Genomic DNA, 25,940 nt, shown 5'->3' on the forward strand with positions numbered 1-25,940 from the left:
AGCCAGACCCCTAACTCGCCCAGGGATGCTACGGGTGTCAGGCGCCTACAAGGCTGTTCTTCTCTCTCAACACGCCATCTGGGAACGAACACTTTGAACATGCTTTGAATCAGAAATGCTTCAGCGGGGGCCCTATCAAAGTGGATCATTGGTAAGGCTCTCGGTTCTTATCACCCCCTCCTGCCCCAGTTTGCCCACATTAGTAGCAGCTATGCTAATTGCCACACCTTGACGTATTTTGCTGGCAGATCAAGCTGCTCTTCAAAGGCACAGGTATGGGCAGGGCAGGGTTGCCATATTTCAAAAAGTGAAAATCCAGACATTGTTTTTTGAGATTTGCAAAATCTCAAAATAGAGGACATTACAGCAATTTCCTTCGGGACATTCCATCCCGGCTACGTCCAGGAAATTCTGGACATATGGCAACCCTAGGTTTTTCCTGGTCAATGGATGGCCTTTATCACCAGCCTGACAAAACTGGGGGGGGGGGCACCTCATTTTCTGTGCCTTGAAGTGCCCTGCCCATTTTGGGTGCTGGCTCCGCCCACTCCTGGCAGCAACTGTGCCCACCGCAAGCACGCGGCCCCCAAGAGATCACCCCAGGGGCAATGTGGCCCTCGACCGAAAACATGGTTCTCTCCCCTTGTATTGAGAGGGAGGCTTTTAATTCAACCCCTCTTGGTTAGCCTGGGATTTGGTACGTGGTATCCCCCCCCCCCAAGATGTGTAACATATTAGTTCAGTTTCCTGGCCTGCCTTCCCACGGTGGTGGCAACTAAGGATGCTCCCATCTTTTTAAGCGTTGCCGCTTTCCCACTGAAAGAGAAAGATGGAAAATAACCAAGTCTCTTCCCTCCCCCCCACACTTCTCTTTTCCCTCTCGCCACCAGATGGCGCTGCCTCCTCAATAGGAACAACACAGAACAAGGTCTTGGGGGGGGGGAACATACGCAGAAAGTCTTTGGAATAGCCTTGACCATAGATGCCGTCCTTTGCCCGGGAGACACCTTCCTCGCTCTCCGCCGTCCTGGTTTTTGCCTTAACCCTCTTTTTAGGTCGCAAAAAGGTTTGCTCTCGTTTAGGATCCGGCTAGTTTTTGCAGCGAGGTCAGATCCAGAGAGGAATGAAACCGCTAAGTCATATCCCCACCACCACCCCCATCCTGGTTTTTTCCCCCTTTAGCGCATTGGCCAAGCGCCCTTCCGCCGTTTTGTCTCTTGGCCAAGTGCCATCCTTCCATCTTTGGTGTAACGGAGGGTCGGGTACGCGGGGGCTGGAAGGTGCAAAAGGGACTGGCGCGAGGCCCGTTACGCTTTGGTGCAGGTGACGGCCGAGGAGGGGTTGGTGGCATGGCCCCCTGAGGATGGGGAGCGGCCCTCCTCCATCCACTTGTCCAGACTGCGCCTCCGGGCGTTCATGAAGAAGTTGCTGACGGTGGACAGCTCCAGGCCCAGCTGCTGCGCGATGGTGATCTGAAGGTCTTTGGAAGGGCGCTGGTTCTCATGAAAGATGGCGTGGAGCGTGCGGCGCTGGATGTCCGTGAAGACCAGCCGGTGGCGCTTAGGGACGTGGTTTCGGTCGGCTTTGCCTTGATCTTGCTCTTTCCTTTTGCAGGCTGGTGGGAGGCAGCAAAACAGAGAAGAAAAGAGAAAATGAGAATGCGTTTGTGATGCACCACAGGTAGAGGAAGCCGCCTTATGCTGGGCCAGATCATTCGGTCCTCTAGCTCAACGTGGCCCTTGAGGCCTTTTTTGGCCTCCCCCACCCCTACAGACCTTCCCAAAACCAGGTAAGTGAGCTGCTGGGCTTGGGAAAGATGGTCTGATGGCTCTGGCAAGGTCCTAGAGTCCTCCCAACTCCTTCCCAAAGCCCAGTTAGCGCTTTCCCAGCTTTGGGAAGGAGGTGGAGGGGCTCGAGGACCCTGCTAGAGCCTCGTGCAGGGCCAGATCAAGACCTACAGAGGCCCTAAGCACTTAAAAGATTTTTGGTGGCACCTTTTACCATGTGGTGGAATTGTAAAGGAATAAAGGAATTCTGGGAAATGATATACAGTATAATGAAGTGGGGGGAAATGTTTAAAATAAGCCTTTTTGTTAGGAATTGTAGGTGCAGAGATACCAAAGGAACAGAAAAGACTGTTTATGTATGCCACAACAGCTGCAAGGATATTGCTTGCCCAGTGTTGTAAAGACGACAAGGTCCCTAGCAGAGATTAAACTATTGGATTATGCAGATATGGCAAGAATGACTTGGGAAATCAGAAACCAGGAGGATCAAAACTTCAACAAAGAGCGGGAGGAATTTATATTATATTTGACAGACCACTGTAAACATTTGAACTCTTTGGCAGGTCTTAAATAACTCTTGTAATGTTACATAAACTTTGGATACAATGGAGGACTGAAAAATTAGGAGGATTTATAGCAGGCATAGGCAAACTCGGCCCTCCAGATGTTTTGGGACTACAACTCCCATAATCCCTGACCACTGGTCCTGTTAGCTAGGGATGATGGGAATTGCAATCCCAAAACATCTGGAGGGCCGAGTTTGCCTGTGCCTGATTTATAGTATGCAGCTGAAAAGGTTAGCCAATGATCCCACAGAAGGAAGTTTAGAGATTCGGAAGAATCTCATGTGATCTCTATTATTTGTGATTTTGAGTGTGAATGAATGTGTAAAACCAAATAAAAATCATTTCAAAAATAAATAAATAAAAGTTTTTGGTGGCTCGATATATATCTAATTCAAAACAGAAACAATAATGAACCGTAAGCTAAAATTTTATTTTTTGAAACAAAACAAAACCTACAGTGAGATGGAAAATAATGTTTTGTATACTTCCACTTTATTTTCATCTGAAAAAAAGTTTCTCCTACTTTTTCGAATTGCAAAGCCTTAGATCCTCGAAACTACTGTAATCTTACGTAGCACACCTGCGTCTATATTTAGCAGAGAAAAGGCATCCGGCCTGACTTACTGCGTGGCTCTTCTGTTGGGGTTTTTTATATACTTCTGCTGAAAAAATGAACACTCAGCTGAGCAATTTGTGACCATGAATGTTAAAAATTCGGCAACGGAAAATTTCTGTGGTGCCCCAAGAACGTACTTCTTTTGCTTAATGGTTAATCCAGCCCTGGCCTCATGCTTCTTTCTTTGCTTATTCCCAAAGGCAGCACAAGGACTGGGGTGGGTGGGTGTCAAATTTTGGCCTTGCTCCCTCCCTCCTGCCCTGTGCAGCTAGGCAGTGTGCAGCCCGCGGGTTCCAGGTCAAAGTACTTTTGCCACCCAATTGGTATGAAAAGTTGGACCTCCCTGATCTGGCTCAATACTGTCTACACTGACCGGCAGCATTGTAGACAGGGAGTCTCACCAAACTCCCTTCCTGGACATGCCTTTTCAGGGATTAAACTCTTCTGCATGCAAAGCAGGTGCTCTGTTCCTGAGCTACAGCCATCCCCTTAAAAATAAACCAAGTTTCTAGTACTCATGGTTCTGAAGAAAATGCTGAGAAATAGTGATATAGGAAGCTGTCTTATACTGAGTCAGACCTTTGAGTCATTTAGATCTGTATTTGTTTACATGGCCTGGCTGTGGCTCTCGGGGGTTTCAAACAGAAGTGTATCCAAACCCTGCCGAAAGATGCTTTTTCGGGCTGTTCCCTTAAAAACTGAGCTAGATGGATTTGGTTCTCTGTATGGCACCTTATTACTACGTCCCTCTTTAAACCAGCCTTTCCCCCCCTTTGAAGCAAAGGGGCAAACGCTGTTAAAGTTTTGCTTTTAAAGGGGATGATGACCTCAAAAGAACGTGGCTCCCGTTGTTTTTAATGCCTCTGTTTAATTGCATGGATTGGAGGGAGAGAGAGAGAGGAGGGAATTTAATGCCAAATCAATAGCTCTGGTGACTGAAGTCTTCCGTCTCCATCCCTCACTAAAAAAAACCTCGGCTCCCTTCCGTATAGCTTCCCCCCCCCCTAAGAAAACCTTGCTCAGTTTCTGTCCTGAGTGTGCCTCCCGGTAATGTAGGACTTCCTGGGTTTCTTCTGCGCCAAAAGCTTCTGGAGTGGTCGAGTGTGGTGGGGAAACGTCCTCTTCACCCCCGCCCCTCACCCCAAAAGAAATCACCCAAAGGGTGCACACATTTATGCAGTTGGGGTGGTTTATTCTGAGTGCAAAGCGAGGTGATGTTCGCAGGTGGCGAGTCTCTGCCAGTATGGCAGGCGACGTTTTGACGGGGCACCCTTAACGGGCAACCATGCAATTGCTGAAGAACATTAGAAGAGCCCAGCTGGATCAGGCCCATGGCCCATCCAGTCCAGCATCCTGTTCTCACAGTGACCATAAATGCCCCAAAGAACCTAGAAATCTGGGTAGACTCCCTCTGGAGCTGGACGTTCCATAAGAACGTCAGAAAAGCCCAGCTGCTGGATCAGGCCAAAGGGGGGGGGTGTTTAGTTCAGCATCCTGTTCTCACACTTGTCAACCAAATACCCCAAAGGGAAGCCAGCAAGCAGGATCCAAGCACAAGAGCTCTCTCTTATCCTATGGTTCTGGTATTCATCCTGGCTAGAAGATCTTCCTCCCTCCCTGAACCCTCTTTTAAAGCCATCATTGAAGCCTCTTTTGAAGGCCCTGGAAGGATGTGCGAATTTTTTCAGCTTCTCAATTTAAGTGCAGATCTCCACATTTCCATATGAGTTATGAGTTTGCGAAGAAGAAAAAAGTTAAGTCCTCATGAAAATTCATTCCATCAGTGCAAATTTCTCTTGATAGACACATATTTGTATGCAAATTTGCCTGATGGACATACCTGTGGAAGCAATTTTGTCCAACACAATGCATTTGTGGATGTCATTTTCCCTAATATCTTTCGGGGGGGGGGCACACATACCCTAGCATGTGCATTCCTGAACCTATCACTTACAGTAGCTGGAGGAGGGCACAATATCATTGGGAAATAATTTTGGAGGATGGCTGTGTTTGGATTTTTGGTACCGTTTCGCAGAGCGAGAATGAGGCAGAGCTGCCTTTCGCTGTGACCTGAATTGAATTTCTCCACCATTTCTACCCTGAGGTAGGAAGGGGGCCAACCTGGGAAGCTTGGAGGGGGAAAGGGGGAATTGCGGGACATTGAGGGGCAAAAGAGCAGTGACGCCCCCTAATGGCAGGGTCTGGTTGGTACATGGAGGAGGGGTTTAAGCTCCATCCCTTGAGCTTGTGAAGGAAGGCTAAGCATCTCCCCTCACCCCTCACTGGCAGTGTTTTTCAATCTTGGGTCCCCAGACGTTGTTGGACTACAAAACCCATCATGTTGGCCATGGATGTTGTAGTCCAATGACATCGGGAGTGGGGTCCCAATGTTGAAGAACAGAGGTGGATGTATGGTGTTCTTCTTGTAAGAAAAAGCTGTCCCTTGTTGTGCTTGATTCCATGGGATGAGGCCCTCCTTTAACCTGTAAAGGTAAAGGTAAAGGGACCCCTGACCATTAGGTCCAGTCGTGACCGACTCTGGGGTTGCGGCGCTCATCTCTCATTATTGGCCAAGGGAGCCGGCGTACGGCTTCCGGGTCATGTGACCAACATGACAAAGCCGCTTCTGGTGAACCAGAGCAGTGCACGGAAACGGCGTTTACCTTCCCGCCAGAGCGGTACCTATTTATCTACTTGCACTTTGATGTGCTTTCGAACTGCTAGGTTGGCAGGAGCTGGGACAGAGCAACAGGAGCTCACCTCGTCGCAGGGATTTGAACCACCGACCTTCAGATCGGCAAGCCCTAGGCTCAGTGGTTTAACACACAGCGCCACCCGCCAGTCCTGCTTTAACAGTCCTTTAACCTGATTGTGGCAGACTATACTCTCCAGCAATGCAACTATGTAAAAAAAAAAGCTGTTGGGGGGGTAAAGGGGGGGCAAGCTGCCTCCTGGTTCCTTGCCAACCGAGCACTGCCAACTTATCTCGCTGCCGTGAAAAGTTTTGGCCTGCCAAATTCCGTGAAAAGCACAAGAGCGTCCAGATCCTTATTTTCCTGATCAGTTGACAATCCCTTGCCTGCATCCCCCTGTGGCATCTCTTGACAGCTGGCAGAAATGGACGTAAAATGGAGGTGATGAACACACACGAAAAGGAAAAGGGGATAGGTAAGAGAACGAAACGGCAGTGCTAGCAGCCACCCAGGTCCATCATAATATTAAAACAAGATGTAATTTTGCAAAGCTAAGACATTATTAAGCAACCTGGCAAAGGGTCTCCATTAACATTTAATGGGCTAAGATTTTATGGCCCTGCATTAAAACCTTGCAGGTTTTCTTATTTCTAAATGAGTCTTTTATTTTAATTAACAATCTGCAGGAGAACTTTTCAGAATGGCTTGAGGGAGATGGTTTCGGCAGGAGGGCTTTTGGGTGGGTAGAAATGTGTGTGTCTGATAGTACAGATTTCTGTCCCAACTTTATCCCAGTGTCAGTGTTTACATCTAAAAGGGCCGTGCGAGGAAAGCAAAACCATTTCACTTGGTGGCTCGCCCAAAGGCCGGAAGTTAGATTTTTGTACAGTGTCTAGCACACCTTTAATCTGTTTTTCTATATCCAATTGTATCCTGTATGTCTTTACTAAGGGAAGTGCCTGGCATTGCTTGGGTATCTCAAGAAACCAACAAAACCAGGGCAGTTTTGCAGTCGGTGGTAAGAATCGGGGCAGCTTGGAAAGTTTCTGTCTGCCATCTTGATTCAAAATGGCATCCAATTGTACCCAAACATAGACGAAAACCTGCTCCTTGGTGTCAGGGGCCGCCTGAAACCCCAGAGAGCCCATCTATGTCAACAGTACTGAGCTAGATGGACCAGGGGTCTAACGAGGCATAAAGCAGCTAGCTTTCTATGTTCCTGTTTGAGACAACACTTGAGGACTAGAATCTTGCTTTGCTTTTCAAGAGAGGGTTGTTGCTCAGTCTAGCAGCCACTTTGTGCTGCCTGCCAGTGTTGACAATACTGAGCTAGATGGACCAAGGATCTGACCTGGCATATAGCAGCTCTTTATCTTCCTTTGCTTTCGTCCTTAATTATGTCTATTTTTTTTATACCATGTTACATTTTTCCTCTCATTTTATTTTTTTAAAAAGCTGCTTTGGGTCTTTAATTTTTAATTTTTTAATTGTGCTCCAAATAATGAACCAATTTTTTTTAAAAAAGAAAACTCACTAGCAACGGGAGCAAAACACACACCATACAATTAACTTTTTTTAAAAAAAAAAAAATCTTAATTAATTTACAGCTTTGCTTGTCTGCCTGATGGCCTTTGTTGTGTTCTTGCGCTGGGTTTTTTTTGGGGTGGGGGATGTTCGAGGTTTACTTTTTCCTGCTTTCTAAATATTCTATTGTATGTTAACTGTACAACGCAACTGGGATCCCCCTCACTGCATCACCCACCTCCTTAAAAGTGCCCTAAAAATATTTTAAATGGGACAAATGCAAATCAAATTGCAGCTGTGGCAGGTCCCAGGGCGGAGGTAGATGGACGAAATTAGGAAAAGGTGGATTATAAAATGATGATTAATAGATATCAAATTAAGTTCTGCTTAGAGGAGACCCACCGAAATTTATGAAACTAAGTTAACATTGATGAATTTCAGTGGATCTCCTCTGCAGAGAACGAGTATTGGCTACGACCCAGTCACAAGTTTACACCTCTGTATTATATCCGAATCGTATGCTGTCCCACAAGACCCTCTCCTTACAGTCAGCAGGCAAATATTTCAAATCAGATCAATTAAAAAAAACCAAAACACCAGAGATGGGACAGTCCCAGATCAGAGGTACCAGAAAGAGAGACAGAGAGGAGGGAAAAATGAAATTAGATATAATAATAATAATAATAATAATTAATAATAGTATGTCTTTTGGCTTTTCATTTCATTTCATTTTTTTAAGAAGCCCTAATCTGTATGGCATATCAGCCTTGCGGCCGTGAAACGTGACAAGCTGCCTTCACTCTCCCGTCTTCCTCCTTCCCTCTCCAGATCTTCCCTGAGTGGGCTCAGCTCCCCCCCCACCTCCGCCCCCTGCCTCTGCACTGCCTGCACACTGATAGAAAATATTGATCAGATCCAAGCTACGCCAGCTGCAAAGACCAGCCAGTTTTGCATTAACCCTTGCTGGGAGGGAACGGCGGCACAGAAAAGGGAGACAGGGACCCTATCCCCTCACCCCTTGGGAAACACAGAGTCGGGGTGGGTGCCTATTATTTTAGGGGGGAGCTAGCAAAGCCACTGAGGGACAAAAGGCTTATACGGAACATAATAGATCAAGCCAGTGCCCCATCGAGTCCAGCATCCTGTTCTCACGGTGGCCAAGCAGATGCCCCAAAGGGGCCCCGAGCACAAGAGCTATTCTCCCCTTCTGTGGTTTCCAGCAACTGGCATTCAGAAGCAACTATGGAGGCAGAGCCGAGCCATCATGGCTAGTTATAATCCACGTTACTCACCCGTGAATGTGCCTGATCCTCTTTTAAGTGATTTCCACAGTTCAACTAACACATTGCACGAACAAGTTATTTCTTTCCTCTGTCCTGGCTGTCCCCGGTTCCCAGAGTTACGAGAGAGGGAGGGAAACTTCTCCCCTGGGTAGTAGTGAAATGTTTGCCTTTTTAAAACCATCTGCCGATAGATGGGCTAGACGGAAAATATCCAGGGTTGCAGAAGCAAGCACACGGGTTAGGGGGAAGCAGGAGGAACCTCTCAATGGCAACTCCACATAAGCTTGCGCCAGGTGAATCTGGAGCGCAGGCCTTGCGCCCGATGTCGGGGTGGGAAACGGACAAGCAGGGTTGTCCGGAAACTGACAGGTCAGGCACACTGGAGACTTGGATCTCTGATTATTTGGTCTCTGCCTTTTTGGAGGTGATGCCTGTGTCTGGTTGGAGAGACTCCATTTGGCACCGCATCTAAAAGCTGCACCAATGTGCACTTAAAGCAGCAGCATCCCACTTAAAACAGTCACGGCTTCCCCCCCAAAGAATCCTGGGAACTGTAGTTTGCTCAGGGTGTGGAGAGCTGTTCGGAGACCCATTTCCCCTCACACAGAGAGACAATTCCCACAGTTCTCTGGGAAGACGGGTTGATCTTAAAACCACTTTGGGAATTATAGCTCTGTGAGGAGGACAGGGTGGTCTCACAACTCTTGGCACCCTTAAACTACAGCTCCCAGGATTCTTTGAGGGAGGGAAGCCATAACTGCTAAAGTGGCTCTAAACGGATCGTGAAGATGGGGCCTGAATTTTGCAGCAAGGCAGCCACACACTTGGACCCCATCTGCTCATGTGACAATTTGTGTGACGCCACATGAAGATTGTCGGTTTCGGTTTTCCCACTTTCTCATCCCCCCCCCCCAATATTAAATTCAGCTCTCCACATTTTGCAGCAATTTGCGGATTTCTTTATTTTTAATCCTCGTGAGAATTCACCAGCATTTGTGTGCGAATTTCTTCTAACGAACACATCTTCACGTGAAGTTTTGACTAACGTACGCATTTTTCCATCTTCCCCCAATATAATGAATATATCCATGTTGTTTTCACTAATACCCTCATTTGTATGCCCATTTTGCCCTAATAGATGCTCTTTTGCTTGGAGAGCAGCACTGGAGAATTTGGAAAAGTGTGAATTTTGGCAGGTGGCTGTGTTCTGGTCTGCACATTGTTTGCAAAAGTACAGCTTTGATAGAATCGGCTTTTAATGAAAACTGAGTTGAATTTCTCTCCCCATCCCCATCATGCTGATTCTGGTAGATGATTCTTCCTATTTTTTATTTTATTTTTATACTTTCCCCATTGAATCTGATTTGTATCACTTACTTAAACTTTCTCCAAGCAGATGGAACAGTGTGTCCAGTCCTCTAAATGTCAGAACCATGCACTTTTTTTTGGCAGCGGCAGGGGTTATAAAATATTCTTGCAAGAGATTTACAACAGAGATGGAAAACTCTCTGCCCCCTCCCCTGTTGTTGGACTACAACCAGCGAAGCCCAGGTCTGTTCATTTCAGCTTCTATTCATTTGTCATTTGTCCCTTTTAAAGTTCAGTTCTCCATTTCTGCAACTTTTTGCAGATTTATTTAAAAAGGTCCTTACAAAAATTCACCAGTGTTTTCATTTCTCCTAACGAGCCCGTTTTTGTATGCCATTTTTGCCAAATACGGATGCTTCTGCAAGCGATTTCCCCCTAGCTGATGCAGTTTTTGCATGCTCTTTTCACAAATATATATGCATTTTGAAACACGCTCCCCCCCCCACCGTATGCATTTTCCTACGCATTATTTGGTTGCAGAACCACCTCACAAAATTCAGAGGGGTGCGACCATCAAAGAACCGCTATGTTTCAATACACACGTCAGTGTGATTTAGGGAGATTTGCTTTAAAATCTGAACCAAATTTCTCCCGCATCCATTAACCCTAACACTCATTTGCCCTGGGTGGAAATTAGAGTCCAACAACTTCAGGAGAGCCATCCCAACAACAATTGGGTCAAACTGAAGTTGGGAAAATCCAGAAATTTAATCTCTCTCCCTCTTCCCTCCCCCCCTTCCCCCAAACAAAAACACGCACATTTTGGGCACAGGGTTAAAACCAAGAAGGGGCAATTTTGGGCCAATCAAAACGGGGGGGGGGGGAGAGAATCAATGTTTTGCTTTGCAGAACAAAACACCCTGGGGAACAGAGCAGAGGGGATTCTGGGGGACCACACCGCTTGCTAGCTTGTGACTGTGTCTGCTGCAGAAAATAAAATCAATGACTTCCCCTTATATGAAGTCCCTCAGTAGGTCGAGGGCAGGGGGGGGGGCAGAATATAATGGTTTGCCTTCCCCTACCGCCTCACCCCAAACAGCTGCTCAATTCTGTGTGGAGGGGGGGGGACAGGCGATTGCCCAGACTTTTTAACCGAGCTTTTTGCACACACCCTGGACAATGGGAAATGCACACACCCTGGACAATGGGAAACGGCCACCATGATATTAATAGCCAATCGCTGTGCAGTTGGGGTCTCGACAACATGGCCGACCCATCAGGACAGCCTCCCCGAATCTTGACATTCACACTAGCCTGCGCTAATATGTTCAAGAGCTCCATCATGTCACAGCAGGCCTGGCCCAATTGAACCAGATGTGCAGAATCCAAATGGTCCTATCCCCCCCACCATTGCTTATTAGGATGGGGCCTGATCCAACTCTGGCTGCCACTCCATTTAAAATACATCCCCGCTGCCCCCTCTAATAATCTATCGACGAAATCCTGAGAACTTGGTGTGGTTAAATGGATTGATTAAAGCTTAAAGAGAGCTGTGCTTGTGTCTGTTTACTCAGGAGTAAGCCCCAACTGAGTTTGTTGGCGTTTAATTCTAAGGAAGCGTGCCCAGAACCGTTCTCGGCTGGTTTTTGTGAAAAGCTGGGCCAAGTGTTAAGAGCACACTTGCTTTTAATTTCATCGTGGCAATGATTTTGAGGCCGGTGGTGTCGCTACAAAGGGGGACGTCTTAAAAATCATTAAAGGGAGCCTTTCTCTTCTAAAAAAAGCAATGGGTGGCTTCTTCTTCTTTTTTATTTTTTTTTAAAAAGCAAATTGTACTTTTAAGATGCCTCCTTAGCTCAAACTCTCTGCTTTTAACAACCAAAGTATTAAGCTGTGTGTGTTTAGCTTTTAGAGAGCCATGGGGAGATCTGTGATTAAAAATAAAATAGAAAAAAGTAAGTGACCAATCCTGAGGTTTTTTTGGGGGAAATGCACAGGTTTTAAACTTTTTTAAAAAACTGAGTCAGTCTTGTGGTTAAAAGGAGGGCAATCAATGGACTAAAATTTAAGTAAATTCGTTGACCATTCGAAAACAAAAATATTTAAAAGTGTGCGTTTTGCTTGCAGTATGTGTGTGTGCATGCTTAAAATCACTTTTCTACACAAATGTTCTCAATGCTTCCTTTGACACTTGTGCTTCCATTACAAACTCCCATTTGTAAAATTAAAAAGCATGTTCTTTTACCTCTTTATACCACTGGCATTTTCATCCAGGCAGTCCTAAAAAACAGTCCTTGCCTGGGGTGGGAATGGACAAATGGGTAATTAAAAAAAAAAATCTTACTTAACTCGTTTCAGTTTCCAGCATTTCTACATCAGTTTGCAATAAACAAATTAGGGGTGTGTGGAAATCCTGCTAATTTTTTTGTCAAGCGCTTTAGTGCAGATTTCTCCCAATTTCCCCTCCCTTTTTGCAAGCAAATAATTTTCTATGTCCCCCTGCCACTAATATATGGCATTTTATGGCACGCACACACACACACACACACACACACACACGGCTCTATTTTGGGGTAAGAGAACTGCCTTGCAAAATTCGGAAAAGTGCAAATTTCAAAGAATTGATGTGTTTTGGTTCGTGTGTTGTTTCAGGAAGCGAAGGCAATTTCTCTCTCCCCACCACCCCTGCTTGAGAGTAAGACCTAGTGGTGGGACTCGTTTGTAAGTTGCACCTTGCACAGCATAGAGTCAGTGCTGGTTTTTAAAGGAGGGGTAAATGATCTCCTCCCCAAATCAACAGAAGGCACTGGGAGGGAATCGTTCCTCATGCAGCTTCGCTGCTGATTCTCCCTCCCTCCAAGGAAAGCCCATTTCAAAACGCTGCCTTGGAACTTCCTGCTGCTTCGGGGAAGAGACACAACGCGTCCTCCTTCGCTGGCTCGCCTGTCACAAGGCCCCCTTGGACATCCCAGCGCGTGACCGTCCTTCTGATGGATCCATCACCCTGTGACAGCTTCATTAGCTCCTAACAAGCCAGCAGTCGCTCTCTGCCGGCACAGGTGATGAGGCCCTGTGCTCTGCCAGGGAAATGGCACTCGCGCAGGGGGAACGGAGCGTGGAGACACCCAGAGTGCCAGGGAGGGTCACCGAGGGACGCCATTGAGAGGGGGGGAGGAAACGGCGGCCTGGTGTTTAAAAATCTGGTTGCTGAAAGGAGATGTGCTAGCATCGAGTAGGAATGAAAAGCTGCTGTGTTTGTTGTCTTTCAAAAGTATAAATGCACCCAGTGTTTGGAAAGAGACAGGCTGGCTGGAACCATGGTTGTAGCGGTTAGCAGGGGTCAGCAAAAAATTTTCAGCAGGGGGCCGGTCCACTGCCCCTCAGACCTTGTGGGGGGCCGGACTCTATTTTGGGGGGGAAAGCTGAACAAATTCCTATGCCCCACAAATAACCCAGAAATGCATTTTAAATAAAAGGACACATTCTACTCATGTAAAAACACGCTGATTTCTGGACCGTCCGTGGGCCGGATTTAGAAGATTCAGCCCCCGGGCCTTAGTTTGTCTACCCATGGGTTAGAGGGTCAGCTTGGGTCTGGGGAGACCAGGGTTCAAATTTTCATTTGGCCTTAGGTGACCTTGAGTCGGTCACTCTCATATGAGCAGAAGAAGAGCCCAGCTTGCTGGATCAGACCAGTGGCCCATCTAGGTCAGCATCCTGTTTTCACAGTGGCCAACCAGGTGCCCACAAGCAGGATTTGAGCACAAGAGCAACTCTCCCCTTCTGTGGCTTTCAGCAACTGGTCTTCAGAAGTATCGCTGCCTCTGACTGTGGGGTCAGAGCACAGCCATCATGGCTGGTAGCCAGTGATAGCCTTTATAAATTAATCTAATCCTTTTTTAAAAGCCATCTAGGTCATTGGCCATCCTGTGGTAGTGAGTTCCATAGTCCAGGAGTCCTTTCTAGTAGGCACTTTGCCTCAGTCTAACCTTGCAGGGTTGTCACGAGGATAAATGTTTACCCCGAGGACAGAAATGCCAAAAATATGCCGGATCAATTGGGTGTTGGTGAGGAATAAAGCTGGACCATGTGTTCTGATTTACCATGGACATTTGCTGCCCTCATTTTGCCTTTCATTTTGAGAGCCAGTGTGGTGCAGTGGTTAAGAGCTGTAGCCTCGTCATCTGGGGAACCGAGTTCGTGTCTCTGCTCCTCCACATGCAGCTGCTGGGTGACCTTGGGCTAGTCACACTTCTCTGAAGTCTCTCAGCCCCACTCACCTCACAGAGTGTTTATTGTGGGGGAAGGAAGGGAAAGGAGAATGTTAGCCGCTTTGAGACTCCTTCGGGTAGTGATAAAGTGGGATATCAAATCCAAACTCCTCCTCTTCTGAGGATTCTGAGGATTTTATTATTGTCTTTTCTTTAATGAACAACGAGACTTGTCAATCAGGTTTCAGCCTCACTTCTGGGTCCTTTGAAGCTTGTTTTCTTGGTTAGGGGGGTGCATGATGCAAATGAGCACTAGGGTGCCACACAGAAATTGTGTGCACACCCAGCGGCAGGAAAGGTATGTTTTTGTGCTGTCAATTTTAACAGATTTTTGGGCCTCTCGCTGTGTGTAATATCAAAAGCACAAACACTCTTCCAGCTTTGAAATCTGCCCACATTAGGCATTGGACATCAAATGTGCAAAGTTAATTCCTAATCTGTGCTGGGAAGAGGAGAGAGAGACTTTAAGCAGTGATCCACAGTGAGGAGGGTTATCCTTCTCCATCTTATTTTTTTCCAAATCTATGCAAAGTTGGAGGCTGTGCCGTGCTTGGGCACCAGTGGTAGGGACCTGCACTTTGCACATGCTCTGAACAGCCATCTCCTGTCTAAATCACATATGGGAGTCTCCAGGACTATGGGCACTGCATGGCCATTAGAAACCTGGCTTTTTTGAAGTGCTAACCAGCCTTTGAGATTCAGGATTAAGCAATGGATAAACATCAGCCGTTCGATTTTCTAACATGCTTTCAAATGAGCAGTTGGAGTTTACAAGAGGCTGGTGGTTAAGGGCATGTGGTGTGAGCCAAACACTCTTCATACCTTGGTTGAACCAGAAACCGCAGTCTGTGCCCGGGAATAACACATTGCTATCTGTAACAGGATAATATAGGAACCTTGTCTGATTATTTTCAGCATCCGTATTGGAGGGAATTCAATATGTCTAGCCGAGCAAAGTTTCATGACAGCCAAATATTTGTCAGGCTGTTGCATAGACCAGGTGAGCTCTTAACAAAATGGCACCAGTAGTTGGGAATACCCTTCCCACTTAAATTAGACAGGTACCTGCGGGGCTGACCATTTTGTCACCCACTGAAAATGTTTTTGATTTATAGAATCGTAGAATTGTAGAGCTGGAAGGGACCCCAAGGACAGAAGCGGATTTAGTGGAGCACAACCTGACTTGAAACTAGGGTTTATTTGAGAGTAGCCGGTGGTCTTCTTGGTGCTGTTGGGCAACCTTTTGGAGTTCTATTAGTTATTGTTTGGAATTCTTGCTGAGTTTCATCGCATGTGTTTTTTCCCTGATGCATTTAGTTGTTTTGAATTTTTGCTTTACAATATTATTTATTTGTTTTGCATTTTTAGCTGCCCAGGGTTGTTGTTTTGGCAAGATAACGCAGGATAATCATTTAAAAATCAACAACCACAGATACATAAATAGGAAAATTCTGTTCTGTCACCAACGTCTGCTGGAATATCTGGTCACTGTAGATACGAAAGCTTTCCCCAGATTAAACTGGTTTTATTTTATGGTATGCATGTGTGTGTGTGTGTGTGTGTGTGTGTGTGTGTGTACATACTTCATGCACCTCAGAAAAGCTTATGTCATAATAAACAGGAAGCCGTTAAAAACTATTAAAAAACTATCTTTCTAATAAGAACAATTTTTATAAAGTTCTCAGTCTGGCACTTGCCGCAGACTCTCTTTGCTCTGGCTCCTGAAATTTCACACAAGAACTGCCCCCAAGTCTCTAGCTTATCTTTACGGCAGTGCAGTGTAATGGTTAGAGTACCAGACTAGAACTGGGAAAATGCAGATTCTAATCTCACACTCAGCACAGGTCCATCAGCATCTCTCATTCTAATGGGGTTTCTAGAGATTTTTTTAAAATCATTCAGTGGTTTTCTTTGTGTTTATGATTTTCTTCATTTTACGGTGTTTCTGTAATGGTTTTATTGTACACTGCCATGCTTGCCTTTTTTATGAGTTGGTGGTTTATAAATAGCCTTATAAATAAGTAAGGAGATGATGGAACAAAACTGCCCACTGCTGTTTCAGAAGGTGAGACCCAGCGGAGAAAGATTTCAGCTCGGCATTAAGAAGGGTAGAATTTGGGGCCCAGAGGGCTGGACCCAAAGGGGTCCGCTTCCTGGAAGAATGATTTCAACATACATGAGAAGAACTTATAGATGCTACAAGCTGTTTGACATGGACAGTGTGGGCTCTCCTTCATGGAGTTTCCTGCCTTGGCAGAGGGATGAAAACCTACCGAACCCACACTTTACGAAACAATTCGCCAACACGACTGTCCTTCGACACTTGCCCTTCTCTGAATTTTGTGGGTAAGCGGGACATTCTAGCCTCCCCCAATTCCCAACAGTTCAGAAGCACGGCTGCGGCAACAGAGCACAGCCATTGTGGCCAGTAGCCGCCCCTAGCCCTATTCTCCTCTGTGAATTTGTCCAGTCCTCTTTTAAAGCCGTCCAAGTTGGGGGCCATCGCTGCCTCCTGTGGGGGAGAGTTCCACAGTTCAACTATGTGATGTGCAAAGAAGCCTTTCCTCTTATCTGTTCTCGATCTGCCAACATTCAGGATTGGTTAAAGGCGAGCTAAGTGATCTTGGAAAGGACGCCTTTTAATTTCCCATCAAGGCAATGCTTGGCCATTATATATCATTTGTGATGGTCAGCAGAGTGAAGCCTGGGTTTATGGTCATCTTTTGACAGGGCATGCCGCCACACGGGAAATATTATTAGAATAGCAGTGCCTCAGCATATCTAAGTATAGAGACATTGATTCCTTTGGTCTATCCTTTACACGGGGGGGTGGGGTGGGGATGTCTCTCCTCCCTCTCCTTGGGCTCACCTGGCACACTGGGCAGACCCAGCTCTGGTTCTGGATTTGCAGGAAAAGAGCACCAAATAGCCAAGGTCAGACCCCACCTGGAATACTGTGTCCCGTTCTGAGCACCACAGTTTTTTAAAAAGGACGGCCTGGAATGTGTGCAGAGGAGGGAGACCAAGAGAACTAAGAGCCTGGAAACCAAGGCCTGATGAGGAATGAATGAAGGAGCTGGGTTTGTTTAGCCTGGGAAAGGGGAGCCTGAGAGGTGATATGAGAGCCATCTCCAAATATCTAAAGAGCTGTCCCATGGAAGATGGAGGAAACTTGTTTTCTCCTGCTCAAGAGTGTGGGATGGAACACTGGGGCAGACAAGTCACAACAGTTCCTAGAGTGTCCACTAACAGGAACTCACCTGGAGGGACACCTGACTACAGGTCAGTTCCTGTTCCTCCAGATATGCTGAAGAGATTAGGTGGGACAAAAGCCCTAGCCTGCAATCACTTGCTCTCTTAGCTACTTCCTCCTTCGATGAGGACACATCTCCAGAGAATCTCTAGTTAGCATGGTTCTCACTCTAGGCCTGCAGCCAAGAGTGAGACCAAATGGAGTCTTACTTTACTAAGTAGTCTCTAGATATATATATACTTGTAACTTTTCTAAGCAAGCCTGCCTTTCTGAGATTATGCTGTAACTCAGGATGAAACTGTAAGTAAACTCTATCTTATTTTATAAACACTGTGTTGTGTATTTCTTTTAAGAGGGACAAAGGGGACCTTTGCCAGGAAGTGTAATATTGAACTATAAAGTGTAATATTGTTATAGAGATTCTAGCGAATCTAACGCACATGCTTTGCTGCGCACAAAAGGGGAATGTCACTCTGCTGATATTGAAAGCTTGCTAACACAAGCTTGGATAGGATCTATCTAATAATATATCCTAATCCACATCCCTAACATTCCCATAAAGAGGTGAGGACCTGAATTTAAATTACAAGAAATGAGATTCTGACTATACTCTCTGATGGTAAGAGCTCTTTGGCTGTGGAACCGACTCTCTTGGAAGGTGGTGGACGCTCCTTCGCCGGAGGTTTTCAAGCAGAGGTTTGTTGGCCATCCGCCAGGGATTCTTTAGCTGTGATTTAGCATTGTGGGGGGCTGGACTAGATGAGCCTTGAGGGTCCCTTCTCACCCTAGCATTCTATTACAAGGAATGTGTCTGGGGAAACAGCTCTGATGTGTGTCTTTTCGGTGGTAGCACAAGAGTGCCTGCGTGTTGCGCCAGGGCCTGGGAGACCCGAGTTCAAATCCCCACTCGGCTCTCACTGCATGTGACCTTGGGGGCAGCCACTATCTCCCGGCCTAGCCTACCTCGCAGGGTCATCGTGTGAGGATAAAACAGCGAGGGGTGTGGCGGAAGGCAGGAGTGGGCAGGCAGTGCTATAAGGAACCAAGCAAGAAGGGAACTGAGAAATATCAGGTTCAAGTCCCCATCCATTGGTGGTCTGCATTGTTACAGGTCAGCAAATGTCTCTTTGGCATTCATTAACCCCTGCTTATTTAACTTATATGCAGAATTCATCCGGCGAAAGGCTGGACTGGATGAATCCCAAGCCGGAATTAAGATTGCCAGAAGAAATATCAACAACCTCAGATATGCTGATGACACAACCTTGATGGCAGAAAGTGAGGAGGAATTAAAGAACCTTTTAATGAGGGTGAAAGAGGAGAGTGCAAAATATGGTATAAAGCTCAACATCAGAAAAACTAAAATCATGGCCACTGGTCCCATCACCTCTTGGCAAATAGAAGGGGAAGAAATGGAGGCAGTGAGAGATTTTACTTTCTTGGGTTCCATGATCACTGCAGATGGTGACAGCAGTCACAAAATTAAAAGATGCCTACTTATTGGGAGAAAAGAAATGACAAACCTAGACAGCATCTTAAAAAGCAGAGACGTCACCTTGCTGACAAAGGTCTGTATAGTTAAAGCTATGGTTTTCCCAGTAGTGATGTATGGAAGTGAAAGCTGGACCATAAAGAAGGCTGATCGCCGAAGAATGGATGCTTTTGAATTAATGGTGCTGGAGGAGACTCTTGAGAGTCCCATGGACTGCGAGAAGATCAAACCTATCCATTCTGAAGGAAATCAGCCCTGAGTGCTCCCTGGAAGGACAGATCCTGAAGCTGAGGCCTCAATACTTTGGCCACCCCACGAGAAGAGAAGACTCCCTGGAAAAGACCCTGATGTTGGGAAAGATGGAGGGCACAAGGAGAAGGGGATGACAGAGGACGAGATGGTTGAACAGTGTTCTCGAAGCTACGAACATGAGTTTGACCAAACTGCGGGAGGCAGTGGAAGACAGGAGTGCCTAGCGTGCTCTGGTCTATGGGGTCACGAAGAGTCGGACACGACTAAACGACTAAACAACAGCAACCCCTGCTACCATTAGAGGGGGTCCATTTGGGCAAGTGGGGTGCTGCCCCACCTGGCTATCTTCCTGCTCATAACCAGTCCACAGTTTGTCACCTCCCCCCCCCTTTGTCTCTGTGTTGCCCCTTGGAGAACTCAGCAGGTAGGAGGAGGATGGCAAGCTAATTCCACCTAGCCATTAGCTCTGGCGCCCCCTACTGCCCAGCTCCCTGCTTTCTGCCCTACCAGTCCCAATGGGCACCCTTGCCTGCTACATTTCTACAGGTACAGGAAACTCCCCATTCGCGTGCATTTGAGTCACGTGCAACTGGGCACATGCACATCGCTGCAAACCTGGAAGTGGCACTTAAAGAAGCAGAAACACACACACACCCCAACGCAAAAATGCCGTGAAAAGTGTCTAGCAATCCCATGAGCCTTTGCACTGACCTTTGAGGCCTATGGAGAGTTGGAGTTTGAGAAAGGAGGTTTGGAGGGAGTCTGGTAAGTGCTGCTGGTTTTTTTTAAAGGTTTTTCCCAGAGTTTCCAGGGGTTTAGAGGATGTCTGTAGGCTTTTTCAATGGTGCTCCCAATATACATGATTTCACTCAAATGTGCGGTGCCTTGGAATGTAACCCCCACGTAAATGGGGAGTAGCCTGTACTTGTAAAAATGTTTTGCCTTGCTTTTTGAACCACAAAGGAGGACCCAAGCCTGTCTCAAGAACCTTGCAAGAACCCTCCTGAATGAGACAGGAGGCCCATCAAGTCCATCATTTTTCTTCCCAGCACAGGCCAATCAGATGCTTGCAGTAAGCTTACCAGTGGGCCATGAAGGCAACAACCCCTCCTCCATTGGGGGGTGGGAGGGTAGAGGTTATTTGAGGGTAGACTGCCCCTGCACATGGCAGTTCAACTGAGATGTGGACAGACCTGACACATCTTGTCATGATTAATTTATTTTTTAAATCCCAATTAAAGGCAGCAAAACCTGTGGCCGTCATCCTGTTTTCTGGCGCCAAATCCCTCAACCTCACTGTTAGTTGCATGAAGAAGGATGCTATCTTTTTGTCTGTCCCGAATCCTACCAACCATCAGTTTCATGGGTTGACCCAGAGCTCTAGAATTCTCTGCCTTGCCTTCTACCTTTTCTACACTACAATACAGTTTTAAAATTTCTATCCCGCCTGCACTTCATCATCGTTTTTTGTCTCAACTTAAAAGCCCCCACCCACCCACTTTAGCTTTCCCCTATAAGGGACAGGGACAGGGGAGAGAAACCTGATTCAGTCTGCACTGTAGGCAATCATACCTAATTAAAATTTTCCAAATCCAGATGCGAATTGAAACACAGCCGCCCTTCAAAATTCACACTTTTCTGAATTTTGCAGTGCAAAAGCAATGGGTGTGCAAATGCATATGCTTGTGTATCTGGTGACGTTTCAGCATGTCAACATTAATTTTCAAATTTTAAATTGGGAAAGTGCAGCTTGCGGGGGACTCCACAATCAACACAATCAGCATTGCAAGAGGTTCAGCTAGATGGCCGTTGGGGAACCCCCTTCCACCCCTACAGTTTTATCATATTTAACACCATGTGCACCCAGCTGTGTTTACTCAGCAGAAATTACGCCACCCCACACACCCTGGGTAGTTTTTAATGCTTTACTTTCAACCCTGGGCAAGTCTACTCAGAGGTAAGCCCCCCTCCCCCTTCCACTGCCGCTTATGCTACACAGGCCTTATTCCCAGCCAAGAAGTGTGAGCAGGATCACAGCAATATTGCAAAACCTTAACCTTCTAAGAAGTGAGCCCTATTGAATTCAATGGGGCTTACTCCCAGGTAAGCAGGGTTAGGATCGCTACCCAAGCCCTGTAACTGAATTGTAAAATGAAATCTCCTTTTAACACCTTTCTCTAATAATTTTCTTTCTTTGTTATACACACACACACACACACACACACACACACACACACACACACATCCTACAAAACCCAACAACACCCATAATTTAGATATGCCGGAAGGGGGTGATATTCTTCTAAATAGATTATCCATCCCAGTTTGCCCTTGAATCACGAGAGCTAGAGGCACGAAGGATGAACAGAGCAGCATGTGTTTAGTGGCAAGGAAATTTTTTGGAGGGGGCGATTTGACGCTTGCAGTAGCATCCAGAAGAGGCCATGGGGAAATATTCGCGGGAGGCTCGGAACAATACAAGGAAGGCAGAAATATAACCACAAAGAATCTGTGGACAGATTCCCTTATTTATTTGGCAATCTTACCCCAACCCGCCCCAACCCCAGCAAACCACTCCTATAGATATTGGATACAACTCTTGCAAAAAGCCTAATCAATAGCCAAGATTCATATTACCCAACAATAATGGATCCGAGAGGGTGATTATTCATTCAGCGCTCCGATATTCAGGACTTAACAGTTTTCAAGAAGTCGCCATAATGGCGACCTTTCGGCTCTTTCCTCTCTCACGCCCCTCTCTTCGTTTTTTTATATATTGAAATTAACTGTGAGGGTTTACTTCCACATCCAGCTCTCTCCATCTCCATCCACCTCTCTGTGATCATGCGAGTGAATGACGGTTTGCAAGGGATGGTGGAAATAGCGCTGAGCTGCAGCCCACCAGCACCCAAACACCCACACAGAGGCATTTTGCAGGCCCCAACAAAGCCCGGTGTTGTGGTCAGCCTCGAAAGACCCGGCTGAGGAGGGAGCGCAGGGTTCGATCTCCTCGCCACTGTTGTGGACTTCCGTTGGGTTTGCCCATGGCAGTGTGCGGATCCTTGCCTGTGGCTGGGGAATGGCGCTCAGTGGGGCTCAGAGTCCCACTGTCCTCCCTAGCCATTGGCCATATTTGCTGGGGCAGATGGGAGTTGAAGTTCAGCAACATCTGGAAGGCCAGAGGTCTTCGTCGCCCCCGGTCTGGAGCTTGGTGATATCCCAGGGGCCTGATGAACCTGGTGCCTTGAAGATTCAGGCTGGCGCCAAAAGACTTTGACTACATCTTTTCACCTCGGCAACCCATCCCAGCTTGTGGCCTGGAAGACTGGATGCAAGATTCCCAAATGCCCCCAGTAACCCAGGCTGGGAGCTCTCCTTCCAAGCCTTCCAGTCCTGTCTCTCTGAGTGTAAGAATATCAGGAGAGCCTGGCTGCTGGATCTGGCCCAAGAGGGCCCCTTTGGTCCAGAATCTTCTTCCCTCAATGGCACTGATAACATACGAATCTAGCTAGACTGCCTCTGGGCCTGGAGGTTCCATAAAGACACCAGGAGAGCCTGGCTGCTGGATGAGGCCAAAGGGGTCCCGTCTAGCCCAAGATCCTGATGTTCCAACTGGAAGCCCCAAAGCACGACCTGAGTGCTTGCGATTCGCAGCAACAGGCCTTATCCAAATTTCAGCGGTGCCCTGTGCAACACCAAAATTCGGTGCGCGTCCCCACCTCTCGACTTCCATTCAAAGGTCATTGTCGCGGTGCCCTCTCGGCTCAGCACCCAGTGAAGACGAACCAGTCACGCTCCCTGAAATCTGCCTCCATTGTTGGAGGGAGCACACAGCTGCCCAATCCTCCTTCCTGAATTTGTCTAATCCTCTTTCAAAGGTGGGTGGCCATAGCTGCCTCCTGTGGGGGTGAGTTCCACAGTATAACTGTGTGCTGTGTGAGGAAGAAGTCCTTCCTTTCGTCCCCAAGCCCTGGACTGGACAAGGTGTTCCTCCTTTGACGTGACCCTTGGCAGGTCCGCTGCCTCAGTTCAGCGAGGCTTGACTCCCAATAGAGCAGTCGGGGGCAGCCCATCCCATTTCGTCACCTGAGGCAAAATGGGAATATGCCGTCTCCTGCCTTCCCCCTGACTGCCACCACTGAACCCCACGGTTTCCACCGCACGCAGGAACGCAACCCCGTCGTCAAATTCAGCGAGGGAGAGCAGTGAGCAAGGCTATGCCCCTTGTCTTCTCCACCTTAGGGGTGAAACTCAGTGAGGGAGTGGTTTCTGCCGCCGGCAGAAGCGGACGATGTACTGCCTCTTGCACTTCCTCAGCCTGAGGCGGCTGCTTCACCCCACCTAATGGGCAGTCTGGCTCTGATAGGAGCGGTTCCCAAAGTGGGTGGTGCCACCGGGGGGCGGGGGGTGGGATTCCCTAGTGGGGAGCTAAGGCGCAAGGGGGAGGTAGCGGGTGCAGGAGATGCCGACGACCAACAGACTTTGGAAAGCCGATAGCACTGGATGCAGTTCATTCGTTCTGCTCAGTTAATTAAACCAAATAGTTTTGGTTGGGTTTCGAATAAATGTGCAATTAATGGTTCCTCTTTTGAACTCTCTTGGGAGGTGGTGGACTCTCCTTCCTTGGAGGTTTTTAAGCAGAGGCTGGATGGCTCTCCATCATGGATGCTTTCGCTGAGATTCTTGCATTGCAGGGGTTGGACTGGATCACCCTCGGGGGTGCCTCAGGGGTGCCAACTTGAATTTTAAAAATTTGGGGGGGGCAGGTAAGCCCCACCCCACATAGTCGATCACAAGATTATGAATGACACGCCATTTGAATGGCAAAGTGCATTAACTTGGAGGGGGGGCTGGCCCCCTCAAATATTTTATTGGGGGCGGGGGGCGGAAGGGACTTTGGCCCCCTAGGAATTGGCTCCTATGCTCCCAACTCTACAATTCTGTGAGTCAATGGATTTTATTGTGCTATCACCTTCCTTTGTGGGTCATGCAAACCGCTGTTCTGAATAATGCTTTTATTGGGGTAGAAGACACAGGGGTTGAGTTTGTGGAACCGAGGGGGCAGTGGCCCCGAAAAGGTTGTGGACCCCTGATATATAGGGTTGCCACGTCTGTCGAGGTCCTTGAGGGAGGCGGAAACAGCCCCTCCTCACTTCCTTGTATTGTTCCAGCCTGGCTTACTTCCCTTGCTTGCAGCTGGGGGTGGGGGGTCAAAAATTATCTTACCTTCTAACCTTAAAGCTGCCATCCTCTGGAACTCGGGCTCCTGCAGCCACCTCCACATCCTCTTGAAGGTCTCTCTCCCGGACTTGAGCTTGCTCCAGGGCTTGGGGTTCCTCAGGAGGTCGGAGAGGGTCCCCTGCGACCGGCACAGGACCCTCTCGGCGAAGATGGCTTGGGGGATGCTGTAGCGCTTCAGCTCGGCGATGATCCTCTGAGCCACCTCCTTGGTGTTGATCTCCTCCAGCTGGCTGGAGAGGACGGTGGTCTGGGTGGCAATGGGCGGGTTGGGCCGGGCGTTCATCTCCGCCCGGGGGTGTCCGTAGGGGGTTTGGCCCATGGCGCTGGGCGAGGCCATGGTGGAGTTCTGGGAGGGGGACATCTCCCGGGGGAAGTGCTGCTCCATCCTGCCAAACATGGCGGCCGAGTGTGCCTCGAAGCCGTTGCCCAACACCATCTTCTCATTGCCCAGGGGGCCGGAGGAGTGGCCTGCATAGTTGTGCATGGGTCCCAGCTGCGGGCTGGGCAGGGAGGACAGGCTCTGCCCCATGCCGATGTCCTTGGGGTAGGGGCTGTAGAAGTTCCCCCCGGCGCCCAGGCCCCGGTCCTCCCGCATGAGGGTGAAGCTGCCAATGACGTTCCCCATGGGGAGGCACTGGTGGTGGTGATGGTGGTGGTGGAACTTCTCATGCAGCGGCTGCAAGGGGGTCAGGGTGGTGTAGCTGTTCCCCGCCCCGGCGGAGGGCGACTCCCCGCCGAAGCCCAGCCCCGGGTGCAAGCTGGTGGCCAGGGCGTGCTCTGCCCGGTGGTACTCACTGCCCTCCAGGACGGAGGCCACCAGGGATGGCCTCTGCAGGGCCGAGTGCAGGGCCCGGCTGTCGCTGTGCATCAGCTCCTGCTCCTGGATGGACATGTCTCCGCCGTTCTCCAAGCTCAGCTGGACGTTCATGGTGCAAGACCCCTGGCCCTAGGCCATCATCTTCCCATCCGTTGGGCGAATCGGGTCTGAAATCTCCAGCTCACGGGGGCTCCGGGAGGATGGGAGCTGCGGGCTCTGGAGAAGGTGGGTGGGTGGGTGGGTGGGTGGGTTGGTTGGTTGGTTGGAGAAGACCAAGGTGGTGTTTCTTAGCGTCCTCGAGAACCTTCAGTGGGACAGAAAAGCATCAAAACATACAAAAGAGCCTGGCTCCTGGATCAGGCTCAAAGGCTCACCTAGCTCAGTGTCTAGACTAGGTGGGCCTTTGAGGAATCTAGATAGACTGCCAAAGGACCTGGAGGTTCCATAAGAGCATAAGAAAAGCCCTGTTGAATGAAGCTGCAAGGTCCAGCTCCTGGTTATTTCAGTGGCCAAAAGCCCCAAAGAATCTAGCTAAACTGCCTCTGGACCTGGAGGTTCCATAAGAACATTGGAAGAGTCTGGCTGCTGAATCGGGCCAAAGCAAAGCCCATCTAGCCCAGCCTCTCAGTGCCCCCAAAGAACCTAGGAACATGGATAGACTGCTTTTAGATCTAGGGGTTCCATTGGGATATTGGTAGAGTCCTGTGGCTGGATCATCTACTCCAGCATCTCGGTCTCACTGGGGCTGAGCAGAGGCCCCCATGGGAAGCCCACAAGCAAGACCCAAGGAAGCAACTGGCATTGAGAGGCAAGCCTGAGACAGGTGAACTGCTGGTC

The 25,940-nt window shown here is 48.1% G+C and overlaps 1 pseudogene; it reads right to left on the reverse strand.

The window, feature by feature from the left end:
• Positions 1-1,137: 1,137 nt before the first annotated feature.
• On the reverse strand, positions 1,138-25,214 carry LOC118075582 (hepatocyte nuclear factor 6-like; annotated as a pseudogene).
• Positions 25,215-25,940: the final 726 nt, after the last annotated feature.

Source organism: Zootoca vivipara, chromosome 17, assembly GCF_963506605.1.
Source record: "Zootoca vivipara chromosome 17, rZooViv1.1, whole genome shotgun sequence".
NCBI lineage: Eukaryota > Metazoa > Chordata > Lepidosauria > Squamata > Lacertidae > Zootoca > Zootoca vivipara.